Consider the following 20,858-nt stretch of genomic DNA (forward strand, 5'->3'; position numbering starts at 1 on the left):
TGCATGTGACTTAACTGTGAAGAAATTACTTGGCCTACTATTTCCTTTTTTGTGTGTTCTGGAATCAAGGTAAGAGAAAGAACAGAAAAGCAGATTGCTCTTTCCAAATTAAATGCATTCACAAGATCAACAGTATGGAAGAGAAGAAATAGCATTCCATATTTATACTAGTTTCAGGGAAGAAGTGTTTCAGAGCACTCCTAGAAAGTACTATTTATGAAAGGTCAATAAGGATGTCAGCAAAACAGTCTTTAATCTTAAAACACTCTTCCCATTTAGTCAGTTGAGCTACATTTTCTCTAGCAAATTCAAATTCTGTATTCCAGTGACTTAACCTTCACAGTTTACAAACTAGTCTTAAACTGAAATTTTACTTACATGTGAATGCACACATTGTGGACTTAATAAGCAGAGACTAGTTTCTTATATAAGTGCAGAGCTCAGCTGAGTTTTCATAAGTTACAGCATTAAGGCTTTTTTTTGAACATTCAAGTTTAATTAGTTTAATTTTTCCTTAAAGTGGTTGGAGAAATAAATTCTAAGTGTTTCCTTGATTTCTTATGTTTATGCATGCCATTTATTTTTTCTAGCTTTGAAATAAATATTGTCAGTCTTCTCAAGACTAGGATTTTACAAATAAAGTATCCACTTATTTTCAGAAGCATCCACTTATCTTCATGTCTTTATGATAAAATGTAGACAAGTTCACAGTGCAGGCCTGTTTTTTATTATTGCATGCATTAATCTACAATTATTTTAGAAAATGTTAACTACAACATGATAAACATAACAGCCAGCATTGTTAGCTTGCAACAGTTCTTTCAGATCACTAACAAGATATCCATTACAACAAGAGTCACCAAATACCCACTGAGTATGTTTTACCTATGCTCTTGCAGTGTTCTGGACCCTGGTCATGCATCTTGATTTACATGATCAAACCTTTCTGCTCCTGCAGAGCACATTTTGCTTTAGCAAAATGCGAACTCTTGCTATATGAATACAAATGCACAATAGAGATGGTTATAGCCAAATAGGGGTGACCCTGTGCTGCTCTTAGCAATGGTTGTGCTTATCCAACAACGCTTTCCAACTAGGAAGTTGTTAGTCCCCTGTAAATGCTATACTGCTTAAGAGAGGCTTTTTGAGATGCCTTCACTGAAACAGCTACAGGTTATAATATGGGAGGAAAAATGCTCTTGCTAATAGCAAGTAGGAGCTTTTACTGAATGATCTTCTGTAGAACTGAAGTAAAAAAAAATATAAAAACAATGAGGAGCTTTTTCACTTTTAAACAGAGCAAAGAAACCAATGCAAGCAGGTAAGTCAGACAGCCTCAACACTTTTCAGTATTTTTAAGTTTCAATACAGCCCCTCTAGCCATGTTTCATATTCAGATCCCTGCAGCCCACAGTAAAACAGATAAAAATCTGTTGGATTTACTTTATGAAGTACTTCTTTGGAAAGCCCTTAAAAGCTCTGCAGTTACTTAACAGAGACCAGAAATGAAATATGAAGATATTTGAGATGGGCTGAGCAACATGCTCTTCTCCTTGAAGTTCTAGGGAGAGTGCTCCTTCCTCCTTCCAAAGGGAGAGAAAGAAGGAACTTCAGTAAATTTGTGCAAACACAGCTGTACAAGCTTAATAAATCATGCTGACACCTCATTAACTATGACATAAAATAACAAAACATTGATCGAACATCACTAGATCTAACATACATACTCGTTACTACAGTCGGTATCACTGTACATCAATCTCACCCTACAACCACAGGACACTTCATGGGTCTGCAGAACCAGTCTAACTGTTGTACAAAAACACTAGAGACAAGTAGATATATTACACAAGGAAACAGAGATATGAAGCTTTAGATGTGCTTATACAGAATTACCTACTCTTTTATATTGCCAGATAGTACAACAAATTCCATACTTGAAAAAGGGATAACAAAGGCCTGCATGCATTTCCATTCCAGCCAGAAGTGATCCCAAGAACATGTTCACTTGAATACTGTTAATTATGCTGATTATTAAATTTGTGCTATAATGGCACAGTTTCAATTGTACCTGTAAGTCTTACAAATGCCATCTATATAACTGAATCACATACCCAAATGTACTTATATTTACATTTTTTTTTCTAAACAAGAATTCTAAAATACTTCTCCCAGGAGGTTCTCTATCAGATGTGAAGGTAACCCCCTGCCACCACACACACCACGCACACCCCATCACCAGGCAAAAAATGGAGTCGAACAGAAGTTTTTGTTGAACTTCAGTCTTTTTGTAGGAGATTCACCCAACTCTGAAGTATGTGAAAGTAATTTCTCTAATGTTTTAGGCAATTCCTCCCTAGCAGGAGAGGAAAAAAAAAACCCCAGATGATAGACAGATAGTAGAAGTGACCTCTGGTATAGTGTACCAGCTGAGTAATGGCATCTCCCGGCAGCACAGGCCATCAATTAATTTAAACCTCTCAAGTGTAAGGTCTGGTTCTTTGTGCAATAAACACTGTTACAACAGATCTGAGCAGCCCAGGGTTGTAAGCCTGCGCAACATGGGAAGGAAGACCCTGTCATTACATCTTGGTGGAAACGAGAACCACACAGGGTGGGGGTGGCGGTGGCGGAATGACAACAATAACAACAAAACAAAACAAAACAAAGCGAGCCTTGAAAAGCTAAGAAAAAAGGGAAAGGTCAAAGGGATCAGTTCTTCACTTTGGCATCGCTACGTAAATAAACCATCATGTTAAAATGCACAGAAAACATCCTGAGCCTTCTAAGATCAAATTTTTGCTTCTCTGTGCTTTAAGGTCATGTGTCACAGAATTTTAAATAAAATGCATGTGATAGCAGTACCAAGCATTTTGTGCTTCTCTTCAGTTACCAGTTAAACACAACTAGCTCCCTTAATAAGAGCAAATGAAATGTGATTGTGAGGGTAAAAGTTCAGTATTCCCAATTACAACAAAATTGTATTACAATAGCTATAATAATACCAGAAGAAATCAGAAATATCCATTTTCCTCTAATTCTTCCAAATGTGAATTTCATTGTGAAATTGTGAATTTCATTGTGAAATTGTGAATTTCATTGTGAATTGTGAATTTTCCACAAAAGATAATCAAGATGCATAAATGAAGCAGAAAGGGCTCGCTGGAGAGAAGACTGACCTGTTGCTGAGAATTCGGGACCAAACATTCACTTAATTAAAATTACTTCTAAGAGAAACCACATCTATAGCATCTCTACAATAAATGCATATGCCTCATATTGAAATATAAATAGTCCCTTCAATCTTGCAACTTAAATCCTTTAATAGCACTGTGATTTTTTTGGCAATACAAAATTTTGCTGCAGTTTCTCTCATTAATTTGTAACAGACAATGCTTACTAGATCTTTGAGGAATTTAAATCCCATGTAATAGTCTTGGAGAGGGATTATTTTAAAAGATGAATGACTAAGATTTGAGTTGCACAGTAGCTATGTATATAAATACCTCATGTCTACTAATAACATTTGTAAATACTCATACATAAGATAATAAGTAACCCAGAAACCTCCCTTGAACTGATTTGTTCAAATATCTTCTGTGATATTGGTATAAAGCTAGGTGGTTATGTGTGTGACAGAGACATCCCCCATGACTCACAGACTTTTAAGAAAGACAATTTTTAAACCTTTAGATGGACATTGCCCCTTTAAACACATGATACAAAAGATGCTGCCTGCACAGAGCTGCTCAGACCCGCGCTTCAGTCAGGGCGGGTGTGGGGGAGCACACAGGGAAACGAGGCTTTCAGGCAAAAATCTACTGTTTGCAACTCATTTTGCTCCTGCAGGTTTAGGATGGAATTCATACTGTCAGGAAAACAGAGGTTGTAATTAAACTGCAAATAAGGGAATAATAAAAGCCTACTGGACATTGAATAAATAGTAAGACTCAGCTGGTAATGATTCTGAAATTAGCACACAGAGAGGTGCTCCCACAAAGTCATCTTATATTGGTGACATTTCAAATAAGCTTCTCTAATTTATATCATTTGAAATCAAGCAATGAATATATCATAAATTGTTAGGCATTATTAATGGCCCTTATTTAATTCAGATACATTCACCCTAAACACCACATTATTAGGGCAATGCATAATTAAACATTAGTTTTCATTCTGTCAGAACATAAGCAGCAATAAATTGCTTGTATGCAAAGCAGACAATGAGATTTTTAACCAGCATATAATAAAGGCAATTTACAGCATATATTGCATGTTTAGCTGGAGGAGACAGAACAACGATCCTGTTCTCCAACAGATACAGCCTGATGCCTATCAGTATGATGCTGCAGCAAGAAACCTGCATAACACACTACAGCTGGTATTGTTGATAAAAACATTGATAAAACATAAAAAACGGAAGAAGCCAGGTACTCCGATGCCTAAATTTTCATCCCAAGCATCTCACAAATCCCACGTAGACTATTAGCAATACCTAATGGTTGCTTCAGAAAATCTCTTTCTATTTAAAGTCTTCATTCTATATGTGGTATCTTGTATTTAGTATCTCAGCTTTAATATACAGTGTAGATACCTTTTCCCTTTAATTTAAAATATCAGTCAACCAGACTCACCCTGAATCATGGAGGGATTAGGTGTTTTCATGCTCAACAGCTTGACAAAACATGTTAAATCACAGTTATGGCTCTCAGCAGTTTCAAATATAGCAAAGTCCCTGTTCCTTCTGACGGTGTGTGTGGCTAAACTTGAGGAAGTGCTACTTTCTTTTCAGATCTATTTATCTTTTAACTCTGTTTCTGAATGAAAAGCCATTTCTCAGCAGTTTGACCTACCAAGACCAACAAGCTACAATTGTTTTATTAGTCTGAAAATCAGATGCATTTTTCAATAATTCATGTATTTTTAAAACAGAGTTTGGAAGAAGTGGGGGTGGGAGAGAGTTCAGAAGAAAGAAGTAATTGAGGCCTAAAAATAGAAATGAACTTTTAACACCAACAGCAGATCTCTCTGAGATTTCTATGTTCATCATTTACTTTCTGCACATCTTACTTTCTTCTTCAGCATAGGAACCAGTACAGACTTCTGAAGACAGGAATATTAGACAGTGTTTTCCATTAAGACACAGGGCCACCATTTTGCAGTATCAATCCAGACATATGCTTCTTCAAAGGCATAGTTAATTCATTTGCTTGTAAGTTAATCCTTATAAAAGCAAGCTTATTGGCTTCTAATGGATTACTCTTACAAAGCAAGGCTACAGAGCTGAAGAATATGAATAGAAAAGAGGAAACCTCTCAGGGGGTATATATAACATTTCAGATTTAGGAGACTATTATGCTTCATTCTTCTGGCACCTTTTTCATAACTGAAAACCAGGCAGGCTTTATGAAATAGAGGGTTTTCCTGATCACTAGAGCATCATCATGTAGAAAATAAAGTTTCTTGATGTTATTCATTCTATTATCCTGTAAAAAGACATTTCTATTGCTGTCTCTCTTCTGCCAGGAGCAGCAGTTTGGGTTAACACAGATCGGGCGCAGCGGTGACAGGCACAGCTAGGCAGGCTTCCAACAGCCAGATGTGGAGCAAGCTGCAGTATCGCTACTGGGACAGTAAATGCTTTGTATTGAAGTATAAACTGAAAGCAAAATGATTATTTTACAACTCTGAAATCTACCTTGAAGGATCTGAAAAGGGTGGAAGAGGTCAGCAGCTAATCAAGTTTTGTGGAAGACATTTGTCTGTTAGAGGGCAAAACCATCATTTGATAAATGTCATTTGACAGTTTAAATTACATCAATGCTATTCTTGCAAGAGAAATAAAAGGTTAAGCTAAGTTATGCTGTAGCAAAATAAATCAGTTCAGCAACATACTCTTTAATTTGTTTTAAATGAGGTTTTCATAGTTTCAGTCGTACAAAAATTCATCTCTATTTTTTTCCTAAAAGGACAAGGTAAAAAATATCTATCCAGACATTTGTTATTAACTTCAAAATGTGCTAGGACTTTAAATGCCACAGGAGACAATATATAAGTAATTCCTAGTTAGCTATTCAGAAACAGGTCTTGAACTCAAAGCAATTATTTGACTAAGAAGAAAACATAGGGTAAAGTATTTAATATTCTCTGAATCTTTAGGATCGTTTTCATTTAAGGTATATGAAGAGAAAGAAAAAACAAGCCAGTATAAAAGACCACCTAGCTGCCAGAATAATATGCTTTGAAGTTTCACGTGTCTGAAGAACATCCACCAGGAATCACTAATGTTTTTATAGTTCAGGCGATATCCATCACTAGATTGTCAGCTTTCAATTAAATTGAATAATCTAACACTAGAAAAGTAAGCCCAATTGAGCCAAATATTTTTCAAATCACATTAATTCATAAAGGCATACTTTTGCCAATGTGCTAACCACAGAACACCCAAAATCCTTTGCAAAATTATCAAATATACTTTGTGGTTTTAAAAATTCTGAGAAATAAACACATCAGTTAAAGGTTATTTACTTTTGATCAAAAAAGTAGCAAGACTTTTCTGAAGTCTTATGATCTGACTTTAAAATAAAAAAACCCAAAGACCTATTAGCTTCACAGTAAAAAAAAAAAAACAAAAACAGATGTCTTCATGAGACTTTTTAGTTGCAGTTTTCAGCAGTACAATGAAATACGTTTGGTGAGGGAGAGCCTGTAGTTTTCGCATCCATTCGGAAAACAGGATACTGTGACATACCCGAGAAAGTCCCAAACCGGATATTGTGACATACCAGAGAAAGTCCCAAAATAGAGGAAAAAAGGCTTTGCAGAGCATTCATTTCTTGGTGTTTATCTTTAAATTAGGCGATTGTCATTCATGCTCAGATTGTTTGGAGTGACAGTGTTTAAAGAACACCTACAAGGAAAGCTTCAAAGTCATATTCCCTTTATAAATGTTTTGATGCAAGATTTTAAACTCTTTTAAGTCTCTTGGATACTTTCACAGTCTAGAAAATCCAGAACATCTGCTGTATACTATCAGACAAGTGTAAAGCCACATTTCTACAGATTTGCTTAAACTTTCTGTGAATCTGCTTGCACCTTTCAATGAGTGCAAAAATTAACACCTTATAATGTGCCAAATAATCAGAGTCCAAACATAAATTAATCAGCTCAGATACAATGACTGTCATGATAATCCCTCATAATTCTAAAAAGCCAGGAGAAACATGAAAGTGTGTATAAATATACTAGTGTGTATTAATGAAATGGAAAATAGAATAAAAGAAAGATGGTTTATTTACAGTGGAGATTTTTGACATGCAAAACAGTTTGAGTAGCAAAAGGCATATTAAAAAAAATGCAGTCTCAATGGAAAAGGAAACTGTAAAGCAGTCAAAGTCCTTCAGATTAGGATGAGCAGCGATGCACACAATACAGATGAGCTCATCATTGTTTTCTAATGTAATGGTTAAAAAGAAAATAAGGCAAAGCATACAGCTCAGGCAACTTGGCAATTTGCTATTAGCTAAACCTATTAGCTAGTGAACATGCCACAAAATTGATAAAAGAATGCTTTACTGTTTGAGCAGAAATATCAGAACCCATCTTTTTTTAAACTCTAATTTATGTGCTGAAAAGTTAATGCACTATACTGCATTTCTTTCATAGCAGTTGGTATCTTCAGCTATTGTTTGAAATAGTTGTTTAAAATACACATACTTGTCAGAAGGACTGATAGCCATCCAGCCAGTAGCTTTCTGATTAAAGAACAAAATTCTTATCTGGCAAGGGATAAACTTAGTTTACTTGGCTTGGTCCTGAAAGCTTCATAAGAAAACACCCCAAAAGATGGAGATACAAAGAGGCATTAAGTATTTATCTATGATACAGGAAAAGGTTGGTTTAGAATATACCATATTGCAGAGGATCACACAACGGAAGCAGGCACATTTAACCAAAGTAAGTTGAATTCTATATACAAAATAATACACTTAACTCTCAAACCAAACAAATGTTCTGCTGTTTTCCTAAATGATCTGTGGTGAATTCCGGAAGAAGAGTTCAACAAAAAGGAGTAAAATGAAGTAAAATTACACCAAAGGACCTGAAGTATCATATTCCAGGAATCATGTTACTTATATTTGAAAAGAACAGGCTTAAAGAAGCCTATTAAATAATTCTATCTTTCCTAATAGCTTTTAAGAACATATTTGTCAAGTATAACTTTTCTCAACAGGAAAATGAATCTGTGCAATCGAACACAAAACTCCAGCAAACAGCTGAACAAATACACAGATGCTATAGTCTTACCTGAAAGCTGTAATTGTAAAGTGAAATTCAATTGAAAAAAAATCTATCCAACAAAGAAAGCCAAAGAATAATGGGAAAATAAACTATGGAACCATTTCACAGATAATACATGCAAACCAGCTGCTAAGATAGAGGAAGGCTTTAAGAGCATCCTGCTTACAAATAACAAACCTGGATGGCTGCAGAATGAATACCACAAAGCAATAATCTAAAGCATTAGCTGGGCTTCATTATTGTGGAGAAGCAATAAGGGATGGAAAAAAAACAAATATTTTGGTTATTTTTACGGTGTCAAAGTCTTTCAACAGTAATGGAGCTAACATTTTTTTAGGGGGAAGGAAGACTGACTAGTGAATAGCCTTTGGTAATACAGATCTTAGGACTTCAGACAGTTTAACATGCTGTCACAGATTCCACTGTCAGAAATATGTTATTACTCAAAGAATTGTGACTTGTGAAAAGATGACATTAAAACATAATCCCTTCCAGTCATTTGTGATTGTTGGTCATGTGCAGGCTGAAGAACAAGGCAAATTTTCCAAAAACAGAAGCAATACTATTTTCCTAACTTTTTGTTAGCTCTCAACCTATATCATCCAGTAGAAGTAACAATTTTCTGTGCAGCACTATAAAAAAATTTTGTACTAGAAGTCCAAATGGATGAGAAGTTTTGCATTTTCTCTCTTTAGAGAAATCCCTTAGTTTATCTTCCTGAAGCTTCTTTATATCATTTGTTGCACTGCATTCCTCTGTATTTACCAACCATCTAGTTTTTTTTACTTTGAAATTTTCTGTAATGCCTTGCCTACAGTTGAGGTCAGACTAACAGATCTGTAGTCACCTGGAGAGGATTACCATTCTTCCCGATTCTATCATGATGCCAATGAGAAAAATTTTTACTAAATGAAGCTACTGTATGGGCTCTGTTTATAAAATTTGTGTCCAGCCAAAAGCAGTCATTCCTAGCCATGACAGCAGGCAGCCATGCCGGCCACCGGGAATGTTAAGGTCCAAGGAAACCAAAAAAGGCTCGAGTCAGTTGGCAACTTCAGAACAGGCTCTGAGGTTGATTAAGTGTTGTTTTAGCACTTTCCAGTCCATCTCTTCTGTGATTGTCAGGGTAGGAATGCTTATTTGCTCTCTCAAATATAGTTTCTAAACATGCATTACACTCTCCTCCCAATAGATACATTAAAAATCCTTGCTACAGAAGCCATGATTTTATGTGCCAGCTGTTTAGAATCTGGGAAAGAACAATATCCTGTTGTGCTTACTCGAACACAATGAACTGGCTCTTGCTTCTGCCCTGGATACCCTTTTTCCACACAGAATTCCAATTTCCATTAGTTTGAAGAAAAATAAGCCAAGCATTTATTTTGGCAGTAATGTTATGTACAAAATTTCATGCATTTATTATCATTACTTATTGGATATTAAGTGCCTAGATATAATAACTGCAATATTCATTTTGCTGCAGGCCAAGTATTTAAACCACTGTATGGTATTTCATGACTTGAAAAAGCCTTTCTGACCTTGTAGAACAAAAGACTGTTTTCAGAGTAGTTAAGAAGTAGTCAACTGATTTGGGGGGGAGAGAGTGTACACAGAGGAGCAGCTTGGGGGGACTCACTGATGCTGAAGCCTCATCACACTCAAAGTCTGCTTAAATTGAAAGTTAAAATGATTACACAACTCAAGGTAAACATCTTTTTATCCCTTGATAAAAAATAATATATATATATTTTTAAAGTCACATAATATAATTGCACAACCTTTTCCCTAAGTTTACAGGTCAGACTTCTGTTACTACAGGATTTCATGAGTTTACTGGATCTACATGGACATGTTCAGTAGGCAAGAGCGCATAAATCCTCTTTCTATTTATATTTGTCATAGTCTATAAATAAGAAGCAACTCTAGTGATTTTAATGCTGTTAATCTGAACATGCACTGGTGTAACGGTGGCTCTCTGAAGGGAGATCAAATAGAGATCACCAAACTGTCATTCAAAAAAGACAGCAACAATACAACATTGCTTTTACTGTAAAGATAAGAAATTTTCATTATAAAACTTCATAACATACTCTAAACAGTATTCCATATGCACAGCTTTTATCCCAAAGTCTCAACTATAACTTAATTTTGCCTTCAGTTGTGACTGTGAGCTGGCCAAGGCACACCTTCTGCTTTTCCTGAAGTATCCCATGAGAAAATTTCCTAATTTTTCTAGTGTTCCTGGAACCAAGGTAATCATCCCGGAGGTTTACCTGGACTAGGATGTTGCATAAGATGGCATTAGAGGAGCCCTGAAAGCAAGAAGATCCGAGTGTGCCAAAGTAAGAGTTCCACCCCAGGGGCAGGAGACAGCCACTTTGCAGAACCCAGGTCCCCCTTTCCACAATGCAATTTAGCCACGATCTGGCCACATTAATTAGTGGCTTCTATATGCTATCAACGTATACTTATTAGACACAAAGTAAATGACACACTATTAACAAGTGCATAGAGAAGCAGGATGAAAAAGAATGCTTTTAGTAAAAGAATTTGGTTTACAGGTTGGGGAAACTATGAATTAGCTAACACTACAATAGTAGTGGACAGCAGTATCTTGTTTACAATCACATTACTTTCTATTATGCTATCCATTGTTATACTGTTTCAAAACTAGTCAAAAACACATTTTCCCACGATAATGTGGGTGATGCCACTGTCTGATCAGCTGTCACTCATTTCCTCTCCTCAACATTAAAATCACAGTCTCAAGACCTGGATAGCAGAATTAGTCTACAAAAACTCTCATCACTATCATTTGTCTCAAGGTTTGTATTACTGACGAATGGTTTGAGAAAGGAAATTTGTCTGCCTTTCAGATTATTTCCATACTTGAAAATCCAAATTAAAAACATCTAACAGATTTAATTTATCCCTTAAGCAAGAACTTCATATACAGATATATATATTCTATACATGCACCTGTCTGCATACACATAGAGATATAAATTTTTTAAAAATTTAAAAATCCTGAACTACTAACATGCATTTTCAGCCATAAGCACTAACCTTAACATAGGAAATTCTTCAACACAAATTAAAAAAATAAGACCATTTAAGACTTCGGACTAAGGGACCCACAGTAGGTACAACATTGCATTTTTAAAGATTTGAAGCTCTGTAGTATCAAACCAAGTGTTATTTTTAGGACCAGAGGCATGAGCACACTGCCTGTGCAGCACACTGGCTAGCTAACTTGACTCACAGCTGCTTTGCATCACCATCCCAGCAGAAACGGTCTGGAATGTGCACTCTTATGCCCTCCACATTCCTCTAGGCACAGATACTCATTTTTCCAGCATCAGGCTTTTATAAGAAGTAATTTTTGAAAAACAGTGTTAAAAAGGAAATATTAACCTTAGCTTTAATTGTAATATAAACCAAAAGAACGGAAAAAAATTCTTGGAGAGAAGCTCACAGTAAAAGCTATTGCCATCAAATATTTTTCTGAAGGAGGTGGGGACCAAAAGCTGCCATTGTTAAAGACAGCCCTTAATTCCTACTGTTCCCAGTGGAGGAGAAGACGCCGGGCCCCGCGGTAAGGTGCTGGCCCTCCAGCCCTGCAGGCGTCAGAGGGAGGCACACCTACCGCAAATGAAGGAACATGCTTGTCGCTTTTCTGCCATCAGGAAAGATAGAAACGCTACGATGGACAGAAAGTACTTACTTCAAACTTGTAAGCTCAGGCCCCTTTTCTCATAAATATTTGGTATTTTTTTTCCAGTTCTATGTGGGAGCATATATGATCTTTTACAACTTGTGACTGAAAATGCAATCAATACCAGAGTATTTTTCAGGAAATCCAGTACGGACACCTCTGGCTAGTTAGAAGAAAGGGCTCAAGAGAGATTCAGCGAGTCACAGATAAAGCATAGCAGGCCTGTGCTTCAAACAAGTCAGCTTCCCCAGCATTACTCCTGGAAACAGCACTCCCGAGCTTCCCTGCTTGTTCCTGCTCTCAAGCCATTGTTATTCCTCTGCTGCCGTGTGTGTGTGTGTGTGTGTGTGGGGGGGGGGGTCCTGTGATGAACCAATGCTAAAAATCAACCTGGCTGTAAACGAGCCGAATAAAAAGAATTTTGTTCATTTGGATCAGTTTGCCAGTCCTGTGCGCTGTGAGGTCACACGAGAGGGAAGGCGGCAGGAACATGCTTCTCTCTGCAATTTGTTAGCTTAAAACATTCAGACTACTAGCTAAAAACCGCAAGGTGAAAAGTGTTGTGTGCCGTCCCAGATTCGATTATTAGAAAGTGCATAAAAGTTCATTAGAAATTTGTTGAAATTTAAATGAAATTTTATTTCAACTTCAATACACTGTAAAATAAAGTGAGAAATAATGATAACTTGTACTAATGACTGAACCTACCGCACACAAAAAATTTTTGCCATTTGTTTTTGCTGCCAACATTTAAGTACTTGAAATTAGAGTTTGCTGAAGTGCAAAACTGGCTTTGGAAAACTAACTTCTTTTGAGGCGCAGGAAGAACATTTTCTTCATTTCTGTTGATGCAGCTAGCAGAGCTGAATAGATAGGTCATACAGAGTTGAGAAACCAACTGGGAGTCAAAAAAGCAGAAAGACTCGTTTTCCTTTTCTGGTCCACTAATAAAAAAATGTTATGGAAGATGAGATCTAGTTTTGAAATTTTAAGGCATTTTAATGAGTTGAACTGACAATAGTCTTCAGATAATATTTCCTTTGTTTAAAAATATTACTGCATTAAATATGAAACTTGCTTTTATTAACTTATTTTTCCACTTTGTGTATCCAGGATATTTAAGGTTGTTTTGTTTAACTTCGGGAAAAAAATACTGGGTTAGTGCATTGCTTCTCAATTTACCAGAGCTTGACAAACGTGATTTAAAAAATGGTCCTTCCAATTAAAAATCATACCCTTGCCTGCCAGTCTATTCTCAGGAACCTTCAGAGAGGTGTATACAGTGTACCTTCCTACTTAGAAAGGCAATACCTACATTACAAATGCAAAAAGGGATTAAAATCAGTTATATATAAAAAATGAGTTGCTTGCTTACCAGTGTAAATTTTAATTAACCAATTTTCATTTAAATCATTCCATCCAAATTTATAGTATGGCATGCAGAAGTAGAACGGAAAAAGGATAGAAATAGATTCATTTTCTAATGTCACAAATTTTTCAGTCATTTTCAGACATAAGGGTTTTCACATATTGCTTAAAATTGGGATTAAAGTTAAGTCAACTGGAGAAGAAACACACAACATTCTCTACCTCGTCCACCCAAAAAACGCAAGCATGTAAGTACTTTATCTCAGGATGGCCGTTTTCATTTATGCCTCAAAGGCCTGCCTTAAAACTCAGTATACTTATACGCCTCAGCTCTTCAGGTTTGCTGAAAGAGAGCCTAGTTGGTCATATTTTTGGCTCATGCAACCTTTCAGATGTCTCAATGGATGAGATTTCTCTAATTCCCAAGTAAACAGAATTTTATTTATTCACAGCAAAAATGCACATGACTGCTAAATAAGTATGGAAGAAAACTAAATAATCTAGACTGTTTGGCTAAGAACTGCCATGCCTAAGCCTGAACAAGACTGAAAGTATACATCCTTGAAAAGAAAAGCAATCCTATTTCTTTTTATGACTGAAGTCTGGTACCACAAGCTTTCCAATATTTATACATTTTTCCCAGGTAAATTTACTTGCCAACGCAAAGACACACCTACCAAGTTTTGCATTATTTATCAAATGCAAAACAGAGGTATCCTATCTCAGACACCCAGATATAAGAAAATAAAATACATTTACTCTAGTGACTCTAAATATAAAAAGACTCAACACTAGGTTTGTAGAATTTCAAAGCTAAAAACAATGAATAAATTCTGAAGTATATCTTGGGCTAAGCTTACACTTACAGTTAAGAATTTGATGATGATCTGAAGGTCAAGCCTATCAGCCAACCCTTTATATTGCAAACGCCAAAACTTGAATTCAGATAGTGGTAAACTAAAAGCACTACTGAACTTTCAAGAATGAAGTTATCCTTCCAATGCTTGTCTGTACTTCTCTTCCTTAGACTGAAGACTTCTTTGCAGGCTTCAAACACAGGAAGTCTGCCAGCAGTGTACATAACTTCTTCTCGTCTTTGGACCTTCTGTTTGTCTCCCTCCCACTTCTGCTATCTAGTAGTGGATAAGCCCAGAAGGCAAGACAACTCAACTAAAGCCAGTTTTCTGGAGAGCTGCACATAGCACAACATGAAGAATATGTTGTTCTTCTAGGTCATACTGAAGAAAAAGAATGGAGTAAAAAGCAATGTTATTACACCACAATATGTAAACTCAACAGGATATGGATTATTTGTACAGACCTGGTTGATTCAAGTGACCTCAGATACCAACAGATACCTTCAAAAGGAAAACTAAATTAATAAACACTCTAAAATCACATACCATCTATCTGTCAGTACTAAAAATAGCCTAGTATTAAACTGTTAAAATATTGAAGATGGATAAACAGATACCGTTGTAGTGCGATTACTGTCTGTCAGCTGAGTAGTACATATGCCTAACAGTATTTATCTGACTGAAAGATCTAGAAGCAAGGACTAATATTTTGTTTCATGTTTGTATACCACCTAGCAGAGGAAAGGTCCCCCACTTCTTCCAAGACAAGGCCTCCCAAGCACCACCTGCAACGCAAACAGTCAGTCATGACGCAAGCTCTAGTCAGCCCAATTCAAAGGCCCATGCAAACAACTGAGATGACTTATCCCTCTCCCGAGAGCCAGTCCTTGTTTCTCAACAGCTCAGTAATGAACTAAAACATACATCATGCTCACAGTAGGTGAAAAAATTTATAGGAGGGAAAAGACTGCAAGACACATTTCATTGGATCTGTGGGAAATCAGAATGAAGACAGTTGCCTTCACTGCTCTGCAGGACAGGCCACCTTTCTATGACATACAAAGACATGATACTCCTTGGGTGTTTTAAAACCTGTGTATTATCCCATCTGAAACCAGCCCACTTTGGCTTGCACGGCTACCTCTACTTCAGTGCGTTCAGAATACTACAGTATGGCTCATCCTTGAATAGATTTGCTAATGGATTATTTACAAGCAGTTTGTTATCTAAAGCTGAACTGTGAATTTGTTCAAATACCAGCAGAATTTGACATTCTTTAGTTCTAAACAGCTGTTAAACTATATAATGGTCATATGCATTCAGACTTGCTTTCCTCTACCTCCTTTTTATAAACAAAAGGACATGCTGTAAGGTGCTACTGTGAAACACCAGTATTAAGCACTGCAATGGAACTGAATTTTTGATATACCTATGCCAAAAAATTGGTCCTGCTTATATTCTCTGATAATTTAATTCAGTATCTCCATTCAGAAAACAGATATAAATATACAGGCACTATCAAAAGACCATAAGCTCCTTGTGATGGGTAATATAAATAAAATTTTGTAGGGTTTATATACTCTGACTCTGAAACTCCATAATTCAATCATTTTATCTAGTGCTCCTTTCATATTGTATTTAAACTTACACTATAAAGTTCTCATGGCCAGAATTTGCTATTATTTAAACTATACTGCACTACATAGCTTTATGCTGTTTACAATCCTTACCATTTGGTATAGGAATATATTGAAACTTTTATTTCAAATATGGTAATTTTGTTTATAGAGATTTTTTGCATGCATCTCTTTCCACATTTTAAGTTTTCTGTGTAGAAAAAGGAGACTGAACAGAACATATCAGAAACTAAAGTTTGATCTATTCCCATTGAAAGTTTTCATTAATTAGACTGGACTTAAAGAGCAGGTATTTAACTCTGAAGTACAGCATAATAACCTGTGCTACCTGCAGAATGCAGCCAATTCAGGGTTCTACAGCAGTAAGTACTGTACAAACAGAAGCAACAGGTTATTGTTGCAAAAATGTTGTAGGTCAAATGATTTCCATGATTTCCAAGTCTCACACTGATACTTAATTTTAACATCTTCTTTTAGTTTCTTCCTTAGATACAATGTATACATCTCATTCTACAAATAGCAAGCTTGGGATCCCTTTGTCTAATTCAGATGTCTAAAATCAGTTCAAAGCCTGTCTCAGAAGAAGAAATCTAAACCTGAAGAAACAAATCAACTGACTATATTTACTGGACTGCTATTGATTATAAATGAGAACTGAATATGACTAGTTTAGACGAATCCCACATGGAGAGTAGCTAAATTTCCTCAATGGTGAGGTGGAATTAAGGACAACATTAGAGGTACTTTTAAATTTTTAGTACACCTGAATATTATACATATGGAACACTAAATTCTGATAGTATATCACTTTGTTTCAGCATCTGAAAGTTAATAGTTTTATCAGGTCCTAATGAAGTTAAAGCTAGCTTTGCACTTGAAAAGTGTTACCAGTAAAACACAATGTAGGTCTAATTTATGTCAGCAAAAACTTGCACTTTTGCCATTGTAGCTTACTTCAGCTCTCATTAAATGGAGATATTGGTACAGGCTGTTTTGGAAGGAGTATGGTTTTGCCAGTTAACTGAAAACAGTAGGCACTTCTGTCTATCAAATATGCTGACTGGAAATCAGTTCCCATTAGAACCAAGCCTTGTACACCTGGGTCTTCAGTACCCGACCTTCCACAGATTTTTGGGTGCCCACTTTACTGTATTTCTGGTCTGATTTTCAGATGTGCTCAACAGAAGCACCTCCCATTGACTTTTGTTCCATTTGGGAAAGTCAATACTCCCAAGGACTAGGTAGAAGATATTTCTGATTGGGCACTTGAATATGAAGGTAAATCTTATCAACGGCCATCACCAGAAGTTTATTTAGGTCAGACTTTTCAAACTGAAGTAGTATTAATTGATGTTGAAATCTTTTTCCTATGGAAACCCTGTCAGTAAGTCAAAATAAAAATCCACAACATATGTATTAGGCAAATACTTCTGTAAATAAGTCAGCATTAAATGATGAATTTATAGTTGACTAGTGTTACCCTGTAAGCCAATAATCTTGTTTTCCTATATAACATATATAGGTCAAATTGCAGCCTAAGGAAAGTATTAAAAGTATTAAAAAGCCAGTGACAAAAACCAGCAACAACTTTAACTTTAGAAAGTATGAATTTTGATATTTAAAGAATCTTTGGATATAACAAATGCTAAAGAGAGCCTGACAATTATACTATAAACACTATTGCCCAATTTCCCTTTCAGAACCTCTGGCCCACTAACTGTGACCAGCTGTAAGTTTTGTTGAAAAAAGGAACGATTTGCTAAAACTAGTGTCACTGCAATAATCCTCTTTTCAGTTCATGAGGTCATCTCAGCAAACCAGACATTTGTACTCTGAGTTCCTTGGAGGAAATGAAAAGTCCAGACCACAAGAAGAACTTAATGCTCCACTCAGAACAAAAAAAGCAATACATTTTCAGTGAAATTACTGAAGTGCTCATGTGGCTCTTCAACAGCATCTATTCCATCTTTATAAAACTGGTCATTCAAAATTTTTTTGTAGAATTTTTTTTAAAAGGAGAGTCCTTAAAATAAAAATGTTTTAGAACTCATAAATTACTGTATTTACTGTTTTATAAAAGCTATGGACAATTACAAGTATAATTTACCATTAAAGCATCCACTTCATTGTTAACACTTCAAAAGTATATCGAAAGCATTTGATGCAATAAAGAGGAAAAAATAATATCCGAAACATTAAGTAAATTATTTCAGCAAACAAATTTATATGAACTTGCAACATTTCTACCTTATTACTAATTACAGATTGCCTTCTTTCCTTATGGCACTAATGTATCTGAATAGCCAATTGAATTTGGCAACCAAGGGCATTCTAACAGCGTGTGTAAGTATCCTCCTTACATCAATGTCTCGCGGCAAGCAGCAATACCAAAAGCAAATCTGGCACTAACTAGCTGAGACGGGGGTGGGGAGTGGATTTTCATATGTGTTTTTACAAAAAAAAGAAAGAACACACCCACCAAGCAACCTGAAGACACTTCACTGGCATCTACTTACCTTTCAAATTGGTTGCTGTTTCAGCTGCCGCCAAAGCAACTCCCATTCACAAGCATATTGGTAAATAAAATCCAAAATCCAAACTGCTGGAGTCTGTTACCAGATCGTATTTATAACTTAACCAAGAAGCATCTGGAGTTTTTACACTGAGTTGTCAATAGCTTCTTAACCTCCTCTCCTCTTAATCCACTTTAACCTGAAATCAGCCTTTAAAAACTCCCCCTTTACAGGAAACAAGGTAGATGCCTAAGCATTTTCTCACTCTCTTCATTCTCCTCCCTCCTTAAGAAAACTTTGGTCTTCCCCAAACAAAAATTGCATTGATTGGAGGATTTAGCTTTAGGCTGCCTTAAGATTTAAGGCAATTCTTGATGTTGTAAATAGTTTTTACAACTATTAATAAAGCATCAGAGCAGCAGTACTTGCATAGGATGGGATTCATCTGACTAAAGAGGGGCCTACATCTAAGCCTAATGCCTCAGCTCATCTAACCGTCATGGAGATCTAGTCAAAAACAGACTGAGTCTAGAACAATCTCATCTGAGTTGAGCGTTTAAAAAAGGTCGTAAGATAATGCCCTTAAAGCACCCTTTTTCTCTCCAGTAACTCTAAATGGAGCTGAGAGTGACTAGTTCATCTCTAGGCTTCTATTATTGCAGAGGCAGGGTTGATTTCACTTATAATTCTTTCACTACTCCACTAACCAAATATTTGCAGAGCACCCACTTACTGAGAACTATCCACTGTGTAGTATGAATAATTTCTGGAGACTGCATAAGAGTCAGCAGTCTTTATCTTCAAAATATATTCTACCTAGCAGAGAATATAAATACAGATAGCCACATGAGTAAATACCAAAAAAGCATGTGCAAAGGTGCTAGAAAAAAACATCAGTCCTGGAAATACCCACAATAAGTAGAAGGCCTGTGAGCAACTGCTCTTTTCGCAAGAACTAAACCTACACAATGGCTTTGAACTAGTAGTAATGTTCACTGCGGGCTGATGAGGGGGAAGAGAAGGAAGAAAGAAAAAAGATAAAAAATGCAAAGCCTCAGTTTTGGTCTGTTATACTTAACTTGATGTGACTTTTATATGTAAGCATATATCTGTCAACACACTTCAATATGAAATATGCAGTGTTACTGACAGACGTCTTCATGGCACTAAATCTACATCTGAATTATCAGTCATTTATACTGTAAATAGCTTGAGACATGGTCTCTTTTTAAAGCAGCATATTATGCTTCCTGAACATCTTTCTGAAGTTTTAAAAATGTATTTTATAATCAGTCACAGATTGTTATCTAGTTTCTTCATAGAAGGACAGGTAGTGAAAAAGAAAAAAAAAAGCCATTAGCCAAAATAATGCTAGATTGGAAAGAGCAACTAGCAAACACATTTATACCACTGACAAAGTATTTCTTTACTTCTGAAGTCCTAACCATCCCAGACGACTTTCCATCCCATGTGAAAAGAGTCTGTTTTATTACTACATACTTATTACCATACATCATTCCCATGCAAGATCTTTTCTATTTCATGCACTAATTCAAACCCACTCCCACTATAATTTTAAGAAGGCTCCCAAATATTTTGCATATGAAATTCCAGCCATGCTATTTAACCTAAAATCACATCCACAAATTGAATTTAGTGAGATTTTTATGTTCATTAGTCAGGAAAGCTGAGTTGCAAAAAACAGTGTTGCCATTCAAGGAGAAACCAAGTTTTTCTTAGCTGTCATTGTCTGGGTGAAAATGTTTGTTTGCAGCAGGAGTGTTAACCACGAGAAATGGTTAACGAACTGACGGAACTGAACCACCTCCTTAGGAAAAACTTGACAGGGCTTGGATCAACTCTTACAGAAAGCAACACAAACATCTCTAAGAGCACAAAGGCAAAAAGCTGCTGTCGCGTTTGTGAGGGAACATTTAGCTAGATGGTGATGAACAGCAACGTGGAGAGCAGGCTTGTGCAAAAAAAACAACTAATATTTTCTTTTTCTGGAAAAAAACCCACTACACTCAGCCTCCAGAAGCAGAGATATAAATTAACAGAAAAGTAAGTATGTAACAGTGCTAAAGTTCTAAAAATAGTTTCTATGTGCTATGCGAATAATTACCTGATTATGGGTTGGATTTCCTCTTTGAAGAGACAAGAGCAATCTCAGAAGAAAGAGGGAATTCTGTTCATAATGCAGGATTGCTTATGGTACAGTTCCAAAAAAGATTGATGCCTTCGGACAAAGTGGGATTCAAATTCAAATACTTTGATTTCCTCCTCCCACTCCCTCCCAAATTCTATTCCGCAGAAAGCCTCAGCTTGGCTGTGATATATAAATATGTGGTTATGGAACGCATAATCAAGATCAGTGAGCAATATTATGAAAAGTGCAAAGGCTACAGGCAGAAAAAAGATTCCTCACAGTTGCTTTTTGGCATTCAGGAATTGTGACTAATTGAGA

The 20,858-nt window shown here is 36.1% G+C and overlaps 1 protein-coding gene across 3 annotated transcripts in view; it reads right to left on the bottom strand.

Moving 5' to 3' along the window:
- PIP4K2A (phosphatidylinositol-5-phosphate 4-kinase type 2 alpha) overlaps positions 1-20,858 on the bottom strand; it is a 123,330-nt gene that overhangs the window by 54,351 nt on the left and 48,121 nt on the right. The window contains exon 1 of one of the 3 annotated variants that reach the window (XM_013949344.1): positions 20,517-20,579. The exons of the other annotated variants lie outside the window; for them this stretch is intronic. The gene's annotated coding sequence lies outside the window, so the exon portion shown is untranslated. Of the gene's footprint in view, positions 1-20,516; positions 20,580-20,858 lie in introns of those variants that run through there. 3 annotated transcript variants of the gene reach the window in all.

This window comes from Apteryx mantelli, chromosome 2 (assembly GCF_036417845.1).
Source record: "Apteryx mantelli isolate bAptMan1 chromosome 2, bAptMan1.hap1, whole genome shotgun sequence".
NCBI classification, from domain to species: Eukaryota; Metazoa; Chordata; class Aves; order Apterygiformes; family Apterygidae; genus Apteryx; species Apteryx mantelli.